General features: G+C 49.8%; 1 protein-coding gene across 2 annotated transcripts in view; it reads left to right on the top strand.

Moving 5' to 3' along the window:
• The first annotated feature begins 3,650 nt into the window (after positions 1 to 3,650).
• The window catches only part of DISP3 (dispatched RND transporter family member 3), a 57,419-nt gene continuing 44,928 nt past the window's right edge, over positions 3,651 to 16,141 (top strand). Inside the window, exons 1-2 of one of the 2 annotated variants that reach the window (XM_081057349.1) lie at positions 3,651 to 3,854; positions 7,439 to 7,561. The gene's annotated coding sequence lies outside the window, so the exon portion shown is untranslated. Of the gene's footprint in view, positions 3,855 to 7,437; positions 7,562 to 16,141 lie in introns of those variants that run through there. The other variant, XM_081057348.1, reaches the window with a different exon arrangement.

Below are 16,141 nucleotides of genomic sequence, written 5' to 3'. Positions count from 1 at the left end.
TACAGCGGGGAAGACAACAAGGGAAGCTGTGACAGACAAGTAGGGAGTAGGTCCAGAAAGCCAGCAGGCAGTTGATGGCAGCCATTGCTCCTCTCCCAGCCTCTTCCTCCCACAGAGCTCAACACGGTCCTCCAAGGGGTGATGGATGCAGCTCCCATTTCCTCTGCATTTAACTCATTTACTTAAACTCGAACAATTTTCTTTTGAACAATTTTTTTAAAGAAATGAAGCACAACACGGATAAACAGCCATTTAGAATCATGCCTGCAGAATCCAGGGACCCTCTTTCCAACACAATCTGTACAGCAATTGTTTTGTGAAATGGGAGGCATAACATGGCGGGTAACTGCGGTATACAAACTCCCAGCGGGGAGGGAGAAGCCCACCTCCTCCAGATTGGTCTTCTCTCCCCAGAAATGGCAGCGTGTGTCATGCAGGAACTCTGATCCCGCTCCCCGCACCAGAACACAGGATATGGTGAGGCCAAAAAGGAACACCCACGGAGCCATAGATGGGGAGTCAGACCACTATATTCTCGCTGGCGGCTGGGTTGGAGACACAGGAAGCAGGAGCTACACAATCCGCAATCTGCCATCCGCTTCCCTGCCAACCAACCCACCCCCAGCCCAGCACAGCCGCAGTTCTATCAGTGACTAATGGCTAACCGGTAACAGCTGATAGCCAACTAGTCACAGCTGATAGCCATCTACCACCTGAGCCAGCACCTTTCCACGTGAGGCCGAGAGCCTGGAAACTGCTCTCCTGGCTCTGTTCCCACAATGTGTGTCCTAGTTTGGGACTACAACACCCCAGAGTCTTGGTGACCTCCAGGAGAGAGGTCTCCGCATGCAGGTGATGGGGGTGTGGGGAGAGGGGCAGCTGAGTGGGGATCAAAGCTTCTGTTTACTGTTGTTAAAGAGGAGAGCGGATGTCCTCTGGGGACAGCCATGATCCGGGGCCCAGCATTGGGCTGAGTCATTCACCCAATAGCTTTGGAAACAGCTGGGCTTAGGGCCAAGCTCTGTCTCTATTACTTACTGGCTGTGTGGCTTCGGGCAAGTCCCTTAGCCTCTTAGGACCTCAGTTTCCTCAGTTGTGAAATGGGTAGTGGAATACTTACCTAGCAGCTGGGTGGCAAGGACTAAGAGAGAATGCATGGCAGGCACCCATGGGAAGGGCTGAATGCAGGGCAGCCTGGTTGTCAGTAATCCCAGGTGGAGGAAACAGGGGCTGCCGGGTCACGCTGCTGAGGAAAAGCACAGAAGAGAGCCAAGAGTTCTGCCTGACGGGTCAGCAGTCTTCCCATAGAAGACACATTCCCATTGCATTGCCCCAGGAGGTGGCATTTGAGCTGGCCTTCGGTGAGGAGGAGCTGGATTGAGGGTGAGGGGGTGGCACAGGCACGAAAACCCAGTTCCTGAAGTTGCCTGCAAGGACTGTTGTGCGTTTTTAATGTGTGTGAGGTTCCTCACACAGAACTTGGTACGTCCTCTCCTCCCTCCCTCAGGGGCAGGGCCTCGGGAATATGCACATCTCCTCTCAGAGGGCTTGGCACACAGTGGGTGCCGAGTACATATCCCCCTCCCACACGAATCTGCACATAGTGGGTGCTCAGTACACAGTCCTGTCACTCAAGGACTGGCACGTGGTCGGTGCTCAATGTATGTTGTTGCCGTCACACAAGACAAGGCATATAGCCATGTTCACTATACGCCAGTGTCTTTCCCTTTCTCGTCCCTCTTTAGGAGCAGGGGCTGTGTCTTCAGCACTGCACCTCACCCAGGCTAAATGCACAGTGGGTGCTCAGTAAATATAGGCTGAATGGACCTCGCCCTGCCTCCCTCCCTGTCGGACTGAGCAGTGATGGAGGCATGAGGGCGAGCTGAAAGAAGGTAGCTTCTCCAGGTCCTTGGAACTCGATGTGTGAGGGTGATTACCGTCCTGGTGCCTACTTCCCCGACTCTCTAGGGTCAATAATCTGAGGGCAGACTGCCTCACTAACCTGCCCATTAGCTCCTTGCTGGAGAGCACAGCTATGCCGCTGCCGCTGCTCTGCCTCCCTCACACTTTCCTGGGAAGGAGACAGGCCAGCCAGATTGTGCAGGGCACCTGTCAGCACGATGCCAGGGCCAGCGCTGGACTCTTGAGTGACAGAGGACTGGCAAGTTGGAAGTTGGCCAATATGCTGTTCGAATGAGGCACAGAAGTTGCCGTGACCAGAAGGATATAGGTCTCATGAGGACACCTTGCCCCCCGACAGTGGGAATCTGGTGCCTCCATCAATCGCATTTATCCTGAGCATTCATCCCTCCAAGTGCAGGGCTCCTGATGGTCCCTGATCTCCAGGAGCCACAGTCCACTGGGGGGTATATTATCATGGAGATGAATTACACAGACAGGAAGTGCTCCCATCCCCAAGGAAACTTGATTGTGGTTGTCCTTACCTGGAGGCACGGGGGTCTTCACTGAGAAGGTGACATTTGAGTTGGCCCTTAGTGGCTGCATCAGATTAGTCCAGAGGAGGCGAAGAGTACATCCGGTAGTGGGAACAGGCTATACAAAGTGTGGAGGTATGAAGGGGCATGACGGTGGGGATAGGGTCACCTACTCCCTGACACGTCTGTCTGGCCTATGTGATGCACCAGCTTCTTCGTTTCTTTGAGCTGGAGGAGGAGATACAAAGCACTGGTTCCAAGGACAGGTCTACGCCTACCACTTACTGTAGAGATGGAGAAGCTCTTGGAGATCATCTAACACCTGGGATGTCTAATTTCAGTGCAAACCTGATCACCTGGGAGATGTGCTGAGAAACGCTCTCAGGTCAACCCAGCGGGAAGCAGTGCTGCAATGGATTAGCAATGTCTGCCAGGGGACACTATGCAAGGGTGGCAGCCCTGATCTGGTCTAGTCCCCTCAGTTTACACATGTGCAAACTGAAGCCCAGAGGGACAGTCACTTGCCCAAAGACACGCAGTGCCAAGGAGAGATGCCAGAGCTCCCCTCCCAATGCAGGGCTCTGTCCATCATACCAGTGGTTCTCCAACTTGAACATGCAGCAGAATTGCCTGGAGAAGGCCTGTTAAAGCATAGGTTCTGGGCCCCACCCCCAGAGTTTCTGATTTTGAGGTTTGCATTTCTAATAAGCTCCCAGGTGATGCTGCTTGTCGAGGGACCTCACTTTGAGAACCACTGCTCTACACCACCCTGCTAGAGTGAAACATGAGGTTAGCCTCATTTCTGGAAAATGGGGCTAACTATACCCTCCTGAGCTCCTCGAGTTGTAGTGAAGGGTATTTGAGGTCAAGTTTGGGAATGTACTCTGTAAAGTTAGAGCAGAGGTCCTCAAGCGTGGCTGTACATTAGGAACACCTGCTGGATGTTAAAAAGTCCTGCTTGGAAGGAAACAGTCATTGTGTGGCATGATGGAGGTGTCAGCTAAGGCTACGGTGGCAATTCTTTTGCAATATACAAGTGTATGAAATCAACACGCTCTACACCTTACACTTACACAATGTTACAGGTCAGTTCTATCTCAATAAAATCCTGCCACAGCTCAGATCAATTAAATCAGAATCTCTGGGATAGATCCAGGCATCAATGTTTCCCAAACCTCCCCGGGTGATTCTAATATGCAGCCAATCTAGAGAAATTGGGTGGGACCTCGTTAAAAACACAGCCACCATCCGTAGGTCCGGGATGGGACTGAGAGTCTGCCTTTTAAACAAATGCCCGAGTGTTGCCGATGCTACTGGTCCATGGACCACACTTTGAGAAGCAAGGTCCAGAGCCGACAAAGAACCTGCTGTGATCATCTCTGAGACGTGGACCCATTTCAAGACATTTTAAGTGGGCAGGTAAGCGTTCGTCCTCATGTTTGCAAGCCCTCCCTCCTTGTTACCCATGCTACCAGTTTGCCATCCTGATTGCAGTGTTTCCATCTTCTCTGCAGCCCTGGCTGACGGTGGGGGAGGGTGGAGTCCAGGTCCAGGGACCACTGCAGAGCAGCCCCTGCAGTCCCCAAGCTGCTTCGCTAGGCGGGAGCCAAGCAGACCATCCGCCACCGCTAATTTCCTTCATCTCCATTTTGGTCTTTAGCAAACACCGTCAGATATGATAGATTTTTTGTTTGCAAATCCAGCTTAGAGGCTAGAAATTGACATCCCTTTGTATCCTGCATTCTTTGTATCCCACTGTCTTTGAGCTCCTGATTCCTCCTTGCCTGTTGCCCACAAGGTATTTCAGCCAATTCATGTACTGATTGAACACCTACTGTGTGCAAAGGGGATGACAGTTTGCTCTAGGACCTTGAGCAACTCTGTTACTCACCCCTACTGAGCAGCTTGTGGGTTGCGACTTTGTTTTAGTCACTTCAGTGTCCTCGGAGCCTAGGGCAGTACCTGGCAGGTGCCCAACCAGTGTTTGTTAAATAAATGCTGCTGCATGAGTGAAGAAGTCAGGACCTCTCAGAGCCTTGGTTTCTTTGCCTATCGAATGGGAGTGGTAAGACCTATTTCACAACAGTGTAGTGAGGCTTATTAGTGGGGAGGCCTCCAGTTTACAGGTAGATAAACTGAGGCCAAGATATGCAAGTCACTGGAAAAGTTTGAACTAGAATCTAAGTCTATTACACTCAGGAACCTCCATTCAGAGCAAAGGAGACATTTGCCTTCCAAGAAAGAGTGGCCAGGCCAGAAGCGAAGCTGGATCCAGGAGCTGTGGCCATGTGGAAGTCCCTGTGGGCTCGAGAGGAAGAAAGCCAGTGGCTGCCCCAGCCCTGGCAGAGGGAAGGGGCCCAGAAGCCAGGTCAGTCATTGGCACCTCTGAAGATTGTCTCAGCAGGTGGAGAGGCCAGAGTGAGGTGTGAGCCTTCATTCCCTTTCCTGAAATATCTGCTCGGAAAGGTCAGCCAGCAAGAGCGGGCACTGCTGCCAAGCTGGAGGTTGGCACACTGGGCCAGGCGCCTGGTTCAGAGGAGTCCAGGCCGGGAAGGCTTCTCTGCCAGCCAAATGCAACTCTTCTAAGGGGCATCCTCACCGTCTGCCTCTCCCTCTGAACACCCTTTGTGCTTTCTAGACCCTGGCTTGCAACAGCCGCTCCTTGCAACACTGTTTGCACTGGCCCCAGCCAGCTCAAACCCCATCTCCTCCTTGGATGAAGGGATGAGAGAATGCCATGTAGACACACAGCCACGAAGGGCTACAGTTGGTGGCATTGCCGAGACAGGAAGCTGGGATTGTGCATCTCATTGCACCCAGCTCACCCAGGCCAATCTATAGTCTAGTGCCTGACACTGTAGGAGCTCCCCGTACAGGACGAATGTGCTGGCACCAGTGGGGGTGCATAAAGGGATTTGGGTTCCTCCCCTTCTCCACACCCATACCTTTGGGCCCCTCCCCATGTTCCTCTAAATATCTAAGGACTTCAACTCTCAGGATTCAACAAATGTATGATTTGAAGCATCCTTGGCTCTAGGTGTCCAAAATTCTATGATTATAGTTTTCCAGGTTTACGAGCTCTGACAATTAAGTTCGCGAACTTGTAGCAACGATGTTGCTAAACTTTTTTAATATCAGGGGGATTCTTCATTATGAATTTGTACCAACTGGACAAACAGTTGACCAAGTTTACTATTTGGAAGTGCTGAAAAGGCTGCATGGAAAAGTTAGACGACCTGAACTTTTCACCAACAATTCGTGGCTCTTGTATCACGACAATGCACCAGCTCACAGGGCACTGTCTGTGAGGGAGTTTTTAGCCAGTAAACAAATAACTCTATTGGAACACCCTCCCTCCTCACCTGATCTGGCCCCAATGACTTCCTTCTTGACCCAAAGATAAAGGAAATATTGAAAGGAAGACATTTTGATGACATTCAGGACATCAAGGGTAATATGAAGACAGCTCTGATGCCATTCCAGAAAAAAAGTTCCAAAATTGCTTTGAAGGGTGGACTAGGCACTGGTGTCAGTGCACAGCTTCCCAAGGGGAGTACTTCGCAGGTGGCCCTAGTAATATTCAGCCATGAGGTATATGGCACTTTTTCTAGGATGAGTTCACGAAATTAATTGTCAGACTTCGTATTTAATCAAGACTGTCAGTTGCAAGTGACAGAAAACATGTTCCACCTGGTCTCATAGCTGAAAAGTAAAAAGTCAAGTCAAGAAGCTCAAGGCAAGTCTCTCTCTGTCCCCGTTCCTAGTGAGGTTGGCACACTTTATTCTTGGAAATTGACGTGGCAGCATGATGGCTGCTGGTAACCTTTCTATACCCTCTCTGTTTCAATTCCTGGAGTTAAAAATAGTCTCTTCCTAGCTTCCTCTAACTCTTCATAGCAGGCCCATCAATTAGACAAAAAGTCCAGGACCGAATTCTCATTGGCCTGGACTTGCCATGAGTCTATCCCCTAAACCAATCACTGCAGCCCAGGTGAGGATGGGATGCTCTGATTGGCTTAGGCCTGGGTTACATGTACATTCTCCCCACCCAAACCACATGGGCTGAAGGGGAATGGTGGTTCTCTATTGAAAATTGGTGGGCTGCTATCAAAAGAATGGTATGCAGATGAAAGAAGGCAAAAATAAAAAGGGTCCCCACATCGAGATTCTGAGACTATACAGATAAGTGATCCTATGAGAACTTGACTCAACATTTTGAGGGATCCCTAAAGCTCACCTCTCAGATTTGGGACAATGGGTGGTGCTGGAAGGTGAGGGAGAAGGTAAGTCTCCCCCACTCTCCACTCTTCCAGAGTTCAGCTACCGCGTTTCCCTGAAAATAAGACCTAGCCAGACAATCAGCTCTAATGTGTCTTTTGGAGCAAAAATGACTATAAGACCCGGTATTATATTATATTATATTATATTATATTATATTATATTATATTATATTATATTATATTATATTATATTACAAAGACCCGGTCTTATATTACAGTAAAATAAGAGCGGGTCTTATATTAATTTTTGCTCCAAAAGACGCATTAGAGCTGATTGTCCGGCTAGGTCTTATTTTCGGGGAAACACGGTATGTTTCCCTTTACTCTTCCTTTACATTTAACCCTTGGGGCCCGAGTATTCTCTTTACATTTCTCCTCTGTTGTTATTTTGTAATGTGTATAGCTAAGTTTCCGATGGGGGAGGTGGAGAGTGAACTAAAGACTCTGCAGGTAGGGCTGCAGGGAAGGAAGCTGTCTAGTGGCTTTGGGGGACGGTCGGCTATCAATTCGAATCTGTAAGAAGGAAGGTAGAGGCATAAACACAGCACTAAAGATTGAATTATTGATCGTTCAAACTCTTGCCATGGCTACATGGAGCTGAGTCTATTTTGTCACCACTTGACTTTGGGCTTGGCCAGGTGACTTGCTCTGGCCAATGGCATGGTCGCAGATATAATGAGAGAAAAGGCTTAAGCTACATAATGTGGTGTGTTTGCCCTCTAGCATTCCTGCCGTAGCCAGAAAATGAACTTGACCAGGGAGCCACGGCAAGCCACGGCCCCTTACGTGACACGTGGAATTGACACAGTCTGAAGCAGAGCTCTCCTGTCAGCTTGTGAGCAAAATGTAAGTGTTACTGTTAAATGTGACTGGGATTTTGAAGGGGTTTGTTATGCAGCATTCTTGCAGCGATAGCTGGCTGATAAAGACAGCAAGGTGGTTCAGAGGCTCGGGGGGACCAAGGAAGTGTGTGCCACACTCAGACCTATAGCAGGGACTTTGGGGACCCCACAGGATTAGGAGCTGGAAGCCCAGCTTCCATAGTCCTCTCACAGAGAGCCATACGATCACGGGAAAGTCATCCCTTCCATGAACCTCAATTGTCCCATCTCTAAAATGAGAAGAATAATGTCTGACCCAGAGCCAGGTCCTGGAGCAGATGGTCCCAAAACTCCCAGCTCCGATGGGGCTTATGATCTGCCCCTCCCCTGCCCTCAGCCCTTGCCTGGGAAGTGGCCCCCCTACAGAGTCTTCATGTACCCTCACATTCCATGCACCCTCACACAACAGACTCTATGTAGAAAACAAGTCAGGCTGTGATAAATGCGGAAATAGAGGTGTGAAATTGTTCCAGGAGCAAAAAGGAGAGAAAGTTGAAGACTCCTTGGGGGAAAGAGTGGGGGTAGGGTTGGGGGTGGCTTCATCATAGAAGGAGGATGGGCCTTCAGGATGAGTAATGTTTCCGCTGGTAAAGAAGAGAAAGAGCATCTCAAGCAGATGGAGTGACCTGAGTAAAGGCTGAGAGGCATGACGGAGCCCGCTGTGTCTGAGCCGTGATGGGCTAGCTTTTCAGCCAGCTGGGGGTGGGGAGGGCACTGCCAGTTGATGGGGTTGGAGAAAGGCCATTAAGGAAGAAGGGCCTTGCATACCACATTCGGTATGGGGGCTGAGTCCTGCGGGCAGTGGGGAGGGTGGAAGAATAGAGCTCTCGGAGCAGCAGACCCTCCTGCAGGGAACAGTGGGAGTTGTAGGGGCTTCCTGGGTGCCCTGGAAGCTCTGCTCCCTACCCCCAGGCTCTCATACTAGGCCCAGGGGAGATCAAGACCGATTCATGGCCTTTGTAGGCTCCACGCCCTGGGAACCCTGCAAAGTGAGCAGGTTTGGAAATGGGAAGGTCCAGGGAATCCGTTGGAGTTGGAGTTTTTTTGAAATAAATGACTGAGTGGGAAAGGGTTAGTTTCCAGCTAAGACAAGAGGAAGCAAGAAGGTAGGGAGGTGAGCTCCTCTGGGTCACAGCATTGGAAGGGACTGGCTGAGCCTCAGAGGTGGCCATAAACCCCATCCTCTTACCTCCCAGATGTATGGCTAAGTGGGAAACCCTTAGGTCTGGCAATCAGTCAGACCTGGGTTCAAATCTTAGCCCTGCCATTTACTAGCTGCGTGACCTTGGACTAGTTACTTAACCTCTCTGTTACCTCTTTTGTAAAACAGGGACTATAATATCCACTTTCTTGGATTGTTGTGGAAATCAAATAATAATAGCTGACATTTAGGGAGCACTTAGAATGTCTATGCACTGATCTCAGTACTTTCCATGCCCCCCTAACTCCTCAGCACTGCCTTAGGAGGTAGATACTACTGTACACCTCCTTTACAGATGAGGAAAACTGAAACACAGAAAGGTTATGTGAATTGCCCACAGTCACACAGCCAGTAAGTGGCAGAGCTCGGATTTGAACCCAGGTCGTCTGGCTCCAGGGCTTGTCTTCTGAACCCACATGATATAAATGAGATGATGTGAGCAATTCAAACGTAGGACACATGCAAAAACGTTGGCTATTACCTTGTTATCTAAATCCTACCAAAAAGAGTTGGGAGAACAAACAATTCCTGGGAAATGTGTTCCAGGGAGTCCTCCACAGGCTAAGGGAGTATGTGTCTGTAAATTCCCTTGACCCAAAACAAGGTAGAGCAGGACAAGGACATTGCCTGAGGACTGCTACACGCCAGGCACACTACATACCCTATCTTAATGGCTCCTCACCTCACCATCATCCCTTGAGGCGAGTCTAGTCTCCATTTTAAAGGTAAGAAAACAGACTCAGAGAGTTGAGGCAACTTGGCCGACATCACCTGGCCAGTAGGTGACCCAGCTATGTCTGCCAACCTCCATTCTCTTACCTACCTTCAGCCCCCTTAGTTATTCACGGATTAAAGTGACAATGATCGCAGAATCCTCAGGGGACTAGGGGAAGTCCTCTGCACTTGGCCAGGTAAAGCTTGGTCCCACGCGTACTGGTCTGGTTCCATTTTCCTGATTTAGCAAACATGAGGTGCCTCAGCCAACCCTGGGTTGCTCATACACACACCAGGAAGGAAAGGACTAAGAGGTACAGAAAACAGAGCAATCCAGGGTGGGGAGATGAAATCAGCTGAGGGTTTGAAGAAAAATCAAAGAAAGCATCCACCCAGCAATCCATCCAAGGCCAAAAGGGAATGGATCGCAGCACCTCTGGCCTTCTTGCCCCACGTGTGATGGGGTGCTACGGACCCCAGCAGAGCAAAGGGTCAGGAGGCCGTGGGCTCAGAAGTCAGCTGGGCCTTACAGACCTTGACCTCTCCGAGGCATGTTTTCCTGACCTGTAAAAGGGAGACGATTTTCCAAGGGCTGTTGTGAAGATTAAAAAGATGGTGCATGTAAAACACTTGAGTTGGGGCTTATCATACAGTAAGTGCTCAATAAATGTTTACTGTGGTCATTTTCAAGGGAAGGGGTAAGTGTAAAGGAGGGAAGGCGGGAGTTTGAGAACGTGAGGATAGAGACAAGAAAGAAAACGAGGAGGAGGACGAGGAACAATGGAAGGGGAGAGGCAGAAGAGGAGAACACGGTAGAGGAGGAGGAAGAGGGGGAGCAGGAGGAGGGGAAGGCGACATGCCACCAGCCCAGCTCCACGGCACAGCCAGCTGTGCTAACCTGGCCCAAGCTGCTCCGCCACGTGGCCATTAAGACTATTCATGCATTCCTCCTGCATCCTGCTGGCACATCTGCCGGGTGTGGCCCTGGATGCCAGGGAGAACAGCTGTCCCAAGATGTGCCCAGCTGCAAAATGAGAACCCAGAGGTGTCGAGAAGGACATAGAAGCCTTGGAGGGGTGGCCAAACTGGCATGCTGTCAGACGGCAACCACACCACTGCAATCACTTGCCCCGGGACTCAATCTTCTCGCTGGTAAATGAAAAGCTAGGAGGTGACCTGGCATTTTGTGTCAGGTGATGTCCACAGCCAATGGCCCTGGCCCCTGCATCTTTTATCAAAGGGTATGGGTATGACCTTGCCCTCTGGGTCCTGGGAAATGTCCTGCCATTTTGCATGATGGCCTTTCGAGTTCCCATGGGCAAATCTCATCAGACAAAGCAATTCTCAAATTGGAATGTGAGCTCGGTCATAGAATATTTCCCTTGGTAGATCTGGGCTCAGGGAGAGGAAGTGACTTTCCTAAGGATAAATAGAGATATGAGTATAGTTGTGTTTTAGACCTAAGATGAGACCTGCGTGCCACAGGAGGGGACTCTGAGAGTGGGCACCCAAAGGGACCTAGTTCATTAGGGAGCAGTAGAGTGGACCAGATAAGCGTGGTATCTTCAACATCAAGCGAACCCTGGTTCAAATTCTTTCCATTTCTGACTCTTTCTGTGACCTTAATGAAGTTCCTTAACCCCTCTGACCTTCCGTTTTCCCATCTGTAAAATGGGAATAATAGTGTGGCAAAGAACTTGGGCTATAGAATCAAACTGCCTGCGGTTGAGTCCTCAGTATTTACCTGTTGTGTGACCAGAAGCAGTTTACTCTCTGAGCCTCAATCTCCTTATCTGGAAAGGAGGATAGTAAATACTCACCTGATGGGCTGATTGTGAGTTTAAATGAAGTACTGCATATATACAATGACTGGCACTCGCTAAATGCTAGCCATTAATTATCATTCATGCTGATGTTGTTAGTAGCATCTCTTGCTGCCTAAAAGGTATTTTAACTGCCTGAGCGCTGATGATCTGTCAACCAGCCCTTCATTGTAGGTCAGGGGCTCTAGCCACAGAGTTCTCTGGCACAGAATATTCCCCACCCTGCCCACACTGAATGTGCTGGAATAGGAGCTGGCCGTGGGACAGCCCATCAGAACTGTGCAGATTCCTGACTGGGAAAATGCCAGGAAAGCTCTTTCTTGTTGTCACTGTAGAGGCCCAGATGGAGCCTGGTGGTCAGGGTTAAATCTAGCCTGGCTCCTGGCGCCAGTGGGTCAGCCAGGCTGACTGGAGCAAGGGGAGGTGTTGGCCAACTTGTACCAGGAAGCCGAGGTCAGAGGGACAAAGGGGCAGGGCACGATGGGGAGATAGGGTTGGGATTCCGTGCTGAGTCATGGAAGAGCTCACACAAAGGCAGGTACGCCAGGAGCCGTGGGGATTCCTGAGGAGGGGCCGGGAGACAGGACCTATACATGAGACTACCCTCTAATGTCTGGGCAGCTCCACGGGCCACTCAGAGGCCTCCACCAGGTGTAACTGAGTTGCTCTTGACCCTCAGCATTACTCACGCCAAACATTACATCACCTCCAAGGCTCCAACTCATTGATCAAATCCATACTCCTCACTCATCTCTTTGCCCTCCCCTCAACCATGGCCCCAGGGAGGGCTAGGAGGCCAGAGTCAGCCGCTGTCCGTGGTGCTGAAACATGGACCACACATGGGACTTCTATCCAGCCTCTCTGGGGAGTTCTGAATCCCCAGGTGATGATCTTTATTTCCTATCTCTGTGGTTTCTTTTACTGATGCAGAACCAACAGATTTGTGACTTTAGGCTTAACTATTTATGTAACTGATTTCATGTTCTTCAGCTGATCCAACACATTTACCCCTTTGAAAAATTGGGAAGTCCATATTCCCCATGGCCTCCCACCCATTCTAAACTAATTCCTTCTGCCCATACTCCCCTGGAAGACCACAGTTAGAGGGCCTCTAGAGCTCATCTAGCCTCATGTCCTCATTTGTCAGGTCAGAACAATAGGCCAGAGTGGGAGGGGCACCAAGACCACAGTGTAAGTTAGAGCAAATCTGAAGCCAGCATGTAGATCTCTTCACTCCCCGTCTACCCCGTTCTCCATTGCCCCACACTCCTACTTCCCTGCCAAGGGAAAGGGGACCCAGGCAGCATGGAATCTCCTTCCAGGGCTCTTTCCATATAGAATACAATAGCTACCGTTTATTTCCAACTCACTCCATGCCACCCACTATGCATAGCATCTCCCTCCTTGGGGAGGTATGGCCACTGTTCCCAGTTTATAGGTAAGGAAATGAGCTGAGAGATACAAAGGGATTTTCCCAAAGTCACAATACTAGTATGTGACTGAGCTTAGGTTAAAACCAGAACTTTTGGGGTATTTCTGACCTTGCCTTTCAAGCCAGTCCTAACAATCAGACCCTCAAGGAATCTACTTAAAGCCCTCAAACTGGAGTTTATATTCTCTCCCATGCAATGGGATGGTCTTTGACTAATGCCACACTAATGCCACACTAATGTCCAGATCTTTGGCAGGTTCCTACTCTTCCCTTCCAGCACTCTGGCTCTGCTATGTGAGATGCCCCTCAGAGTCTAACCCTTTATTGACTTGCACTCTTGGAGGCTTCAGCAAAACTTGGTTTTCTCCAGATGCTGGGGTCAGCAAGGCCCCTAGGAACATAGATGGTGGATAAGGGCACTGTGTTGTTGGGAGAGGATTATGCAGCAGTGTGAATATTGATAAAGCTGTAATTGGCTCCCTCTTTCAGAGCTTGGGTGTCTGCAGGACCAGGCGCTAGGGCTAATTGTTGCAGGCAATTAATAACTTGAATTGTATTCACTGGTGCAGGCTGCCTGCTTCCTTGGAGGAGGCAGGCAAGGCTGAGAAAGGAATGCTAGGCCTGGCTGCTTGCAAAATTCTGGAAGAGGCAGGTGTAGAGGGCTCCCATCTGTTTGGTCTCCCCCAGACCCTGTCTGCAGCACCCCACTCCAGCCTGGCACTATCACCTTTCCCCAGGCCTCTCTCTCTTCTCTTGAGTTACTGCCTGCCCCCCTTTCCTCATAAACTCACACTTGCCTCCTGAACAGAGCTTTAGGAAGAATGGGGCTGGGAAGAAGCAAGATGGTGACTTGGGAGAAGTTCAGGACCGAAATGTGGGAGGCCTCGGTCCGCCCCAATCTCTTCCACTAACTTGCTACAACCAATCAGGAAAGTCATGGAAACAGGGATTGATCATTCTATTATCATCTCTCTAACGATATAACTCTATAAATCTACATATTACTATATATATGTGTGCGTATATACATACATATTTAATTAATTATCATCCATAAATCTGTGCTCCACCTCAGCTGAAAAGATAATTGAAGGCATATTATAGGCAGAGGTCATTATACTCCCATTTTGCAGCTGAGGAAACTGAGTCTCAGAGAAATGAAGTGATTTGCCCAAGGTCATACAGTTAGTAAAAGGCACATAGAAAAATCAAACTCAGTTATCTAAATCTAGAGCTGTCTCCAGCATACCCAATTCACTTGCCTCTACTCACTGGCTTCCTGGAAGAGGTGACATTGGAGGTTGGCACCAAGAGCTCCAAAGTCAGTGTGTTAGCAAATTGAAGAGAGAATTACTTATAAATGTAATTACTCTATTCCCTGATTCTAGGACAATGAAAAAACGGTCTTAATCTACTGTATTTTCAAGATAAATACCCCACCTTTCCTCATATACTCTTCCCTTCAGCTTTTCAACCATCCGGTGGGAGGACTTGATCTGTCCTTCCTCACCAGGGCTGGGGATAAGAAGTAAGAGGTGCTATGGTCACCTCTAGGTTGTCTCTTGCCAGCAGATAAGAAGAAGAAAGAGGAGGAGGAGGAGGAGTTAGTATTTATTAAGAGCTTGGTTTATGCTATGCACGGTGCTAAAGGATATTTTTGTACTGAGATTATCTCATCTAATAAACTCTTTATAACCACTACTATGAGATAGGTACTTTCACCATCCCCATTTTATAGATGAGATGACGGGTTCAGCAAGGTGAAGTGGCTTTTCCAAGGCCACGTAGCTGGTAAGAGGTGCAACAGATATATGGCTTTACTGGGAGTGGTAGGATCCGGCTCAGCTCAGAGGCTCTGCTTCAGGCATAGTTGGAGAGAAAATAAAAATAAAGCGATGGGAGCTAAGGACAAAGCAGCCTTTTATAGCTCAATCCCCTTACAAAAGAAGGCTTTTCAATTAGTCGTCAAGACAGGGTATAAGGGAAGCCTCTTATCAGTACCAAGAGGCATTGAAATAAGACCCAGGAAGAACTTCCACCAGACAGCACTGGAGTGGGGGACCAGATGGGATGTAGAATCTTATTTTTTGTAGTCTTTTAGTTGGGCAGATCATTTGGCCATCAGAGTCATTTTTAATTAACTCCTGGAGATAAAGAAGGCTTCGGGGGGATGCCCTCAGGTTGGACCTGAGTCTAGCATTCCCAGGCCCCCTGTGAACAGGAGTCCTGCAGGCAGAGTGGGAAGTGGAGGGAAGGAAGTCTGAGGATGAGGCCCCAGGAGGAGGATTCTCATGACTTTCCACACCCGCACCAGCTCCCGCTGCCACCACGGTTCCACTTTATGGCAGGCATATTTCAAAGGCCCAGTTCCATTTGCATTTTTAAAACCTTGCTGATGGCCTAGGAAAATTGCATTTTCCCAGTGTTCTTGGGTTCCATACTCCCCAACTCCTCCCCCTCTCCCCTGGGCCTCTGCCTCTGCCCCCTCCATTCCCAGAAGGTCCCCCACCAAGGGCAGAGCAAGCCCAGCCCCCACTAGAGATCACCTAGAACTCTCAGGAGGCCAGAGAGGGCTCCAGGAAGGGTGCGGCAAAGGTGGCTACAGCTATGGCCAGCTGGGCAGCATGAAGCCAGGACCCCAATCTACTAAAAATGGTTCCTAGGGGAGTGGGGGCTGTGTCCCCAGGTGTGAGCTGAGGGCGGCACCCAGCGTCATAGGGCACATCAGTGGCACTCCCTGTGGATTTGTCAGACTGAGAGGAACAGTGCGGGAGCCTTGGAGAACTTTGAGGAGGCTCTTGAAAGCAGCTTTCAAACCAACTGAAAAGAGTAAGCCATTCCCCCAGCCAAGAAAGCCCTTTGCTCTCAGCTGGGCTTGGGAACACTCTCTGTGTCTCCCTGATTACTCCCATACAAACAAATCTCTTCCTGTGCTTCCTCCCACCCTCTTCCACGCTATATATTCTCTGCCTTCCCGCTGGGATGTGACAGAAGGGAGTGGAAGTTTGCAGGACGATGCCGGGTCTGTTCCTCTGTACTTAGATGTCAGATGTGGCCTCTGATCTAAGGCGGTGACACACACACCGCCTCTTGGGAGAGGCCTCCTGTCTCTCGCTCTCCTCACAGCTCAGGGTGGCACCCATCATGCCAGAAGCTCTTCCCAACCCTAATGTCTTTGAGGCCAGATAGACCTGCTAGGAGACCCCCGAGAGGCTTGGCCAGCCTGGCAGTGGCTCCCCTGACAATCCTGCGCATATGGGGAGTGAGTGCTGGGGCAGGGACACTGGCTCTTTGCTTCTGCAGAGAGAAGCACTCAAGGCATCCAGGTTTATAAATACCAATGTATCCAGTTGGCAGCCAGACAGTGGGTACAGC

Source organism: Rhinolophus hipposideros (genome assembly GCF_964194185.1).
Source record: "Rhinolophus hipposideros genome assembly, chromosome: 8".
In the NCBI taxonomy this organism is placed as follows: domain Eukaryota; kingdom Metazoa; phylum Chordata; class Mammalia; order Chiroptera; family Rhinolophidae; genus Rhinolophus; species Rhinolophus hipposideros.
The sequence above is the reverse complement of the archived record's forward strand: the minus strand, read 5'-3'. Positions and strand labels throughout refer to the sequence as shown.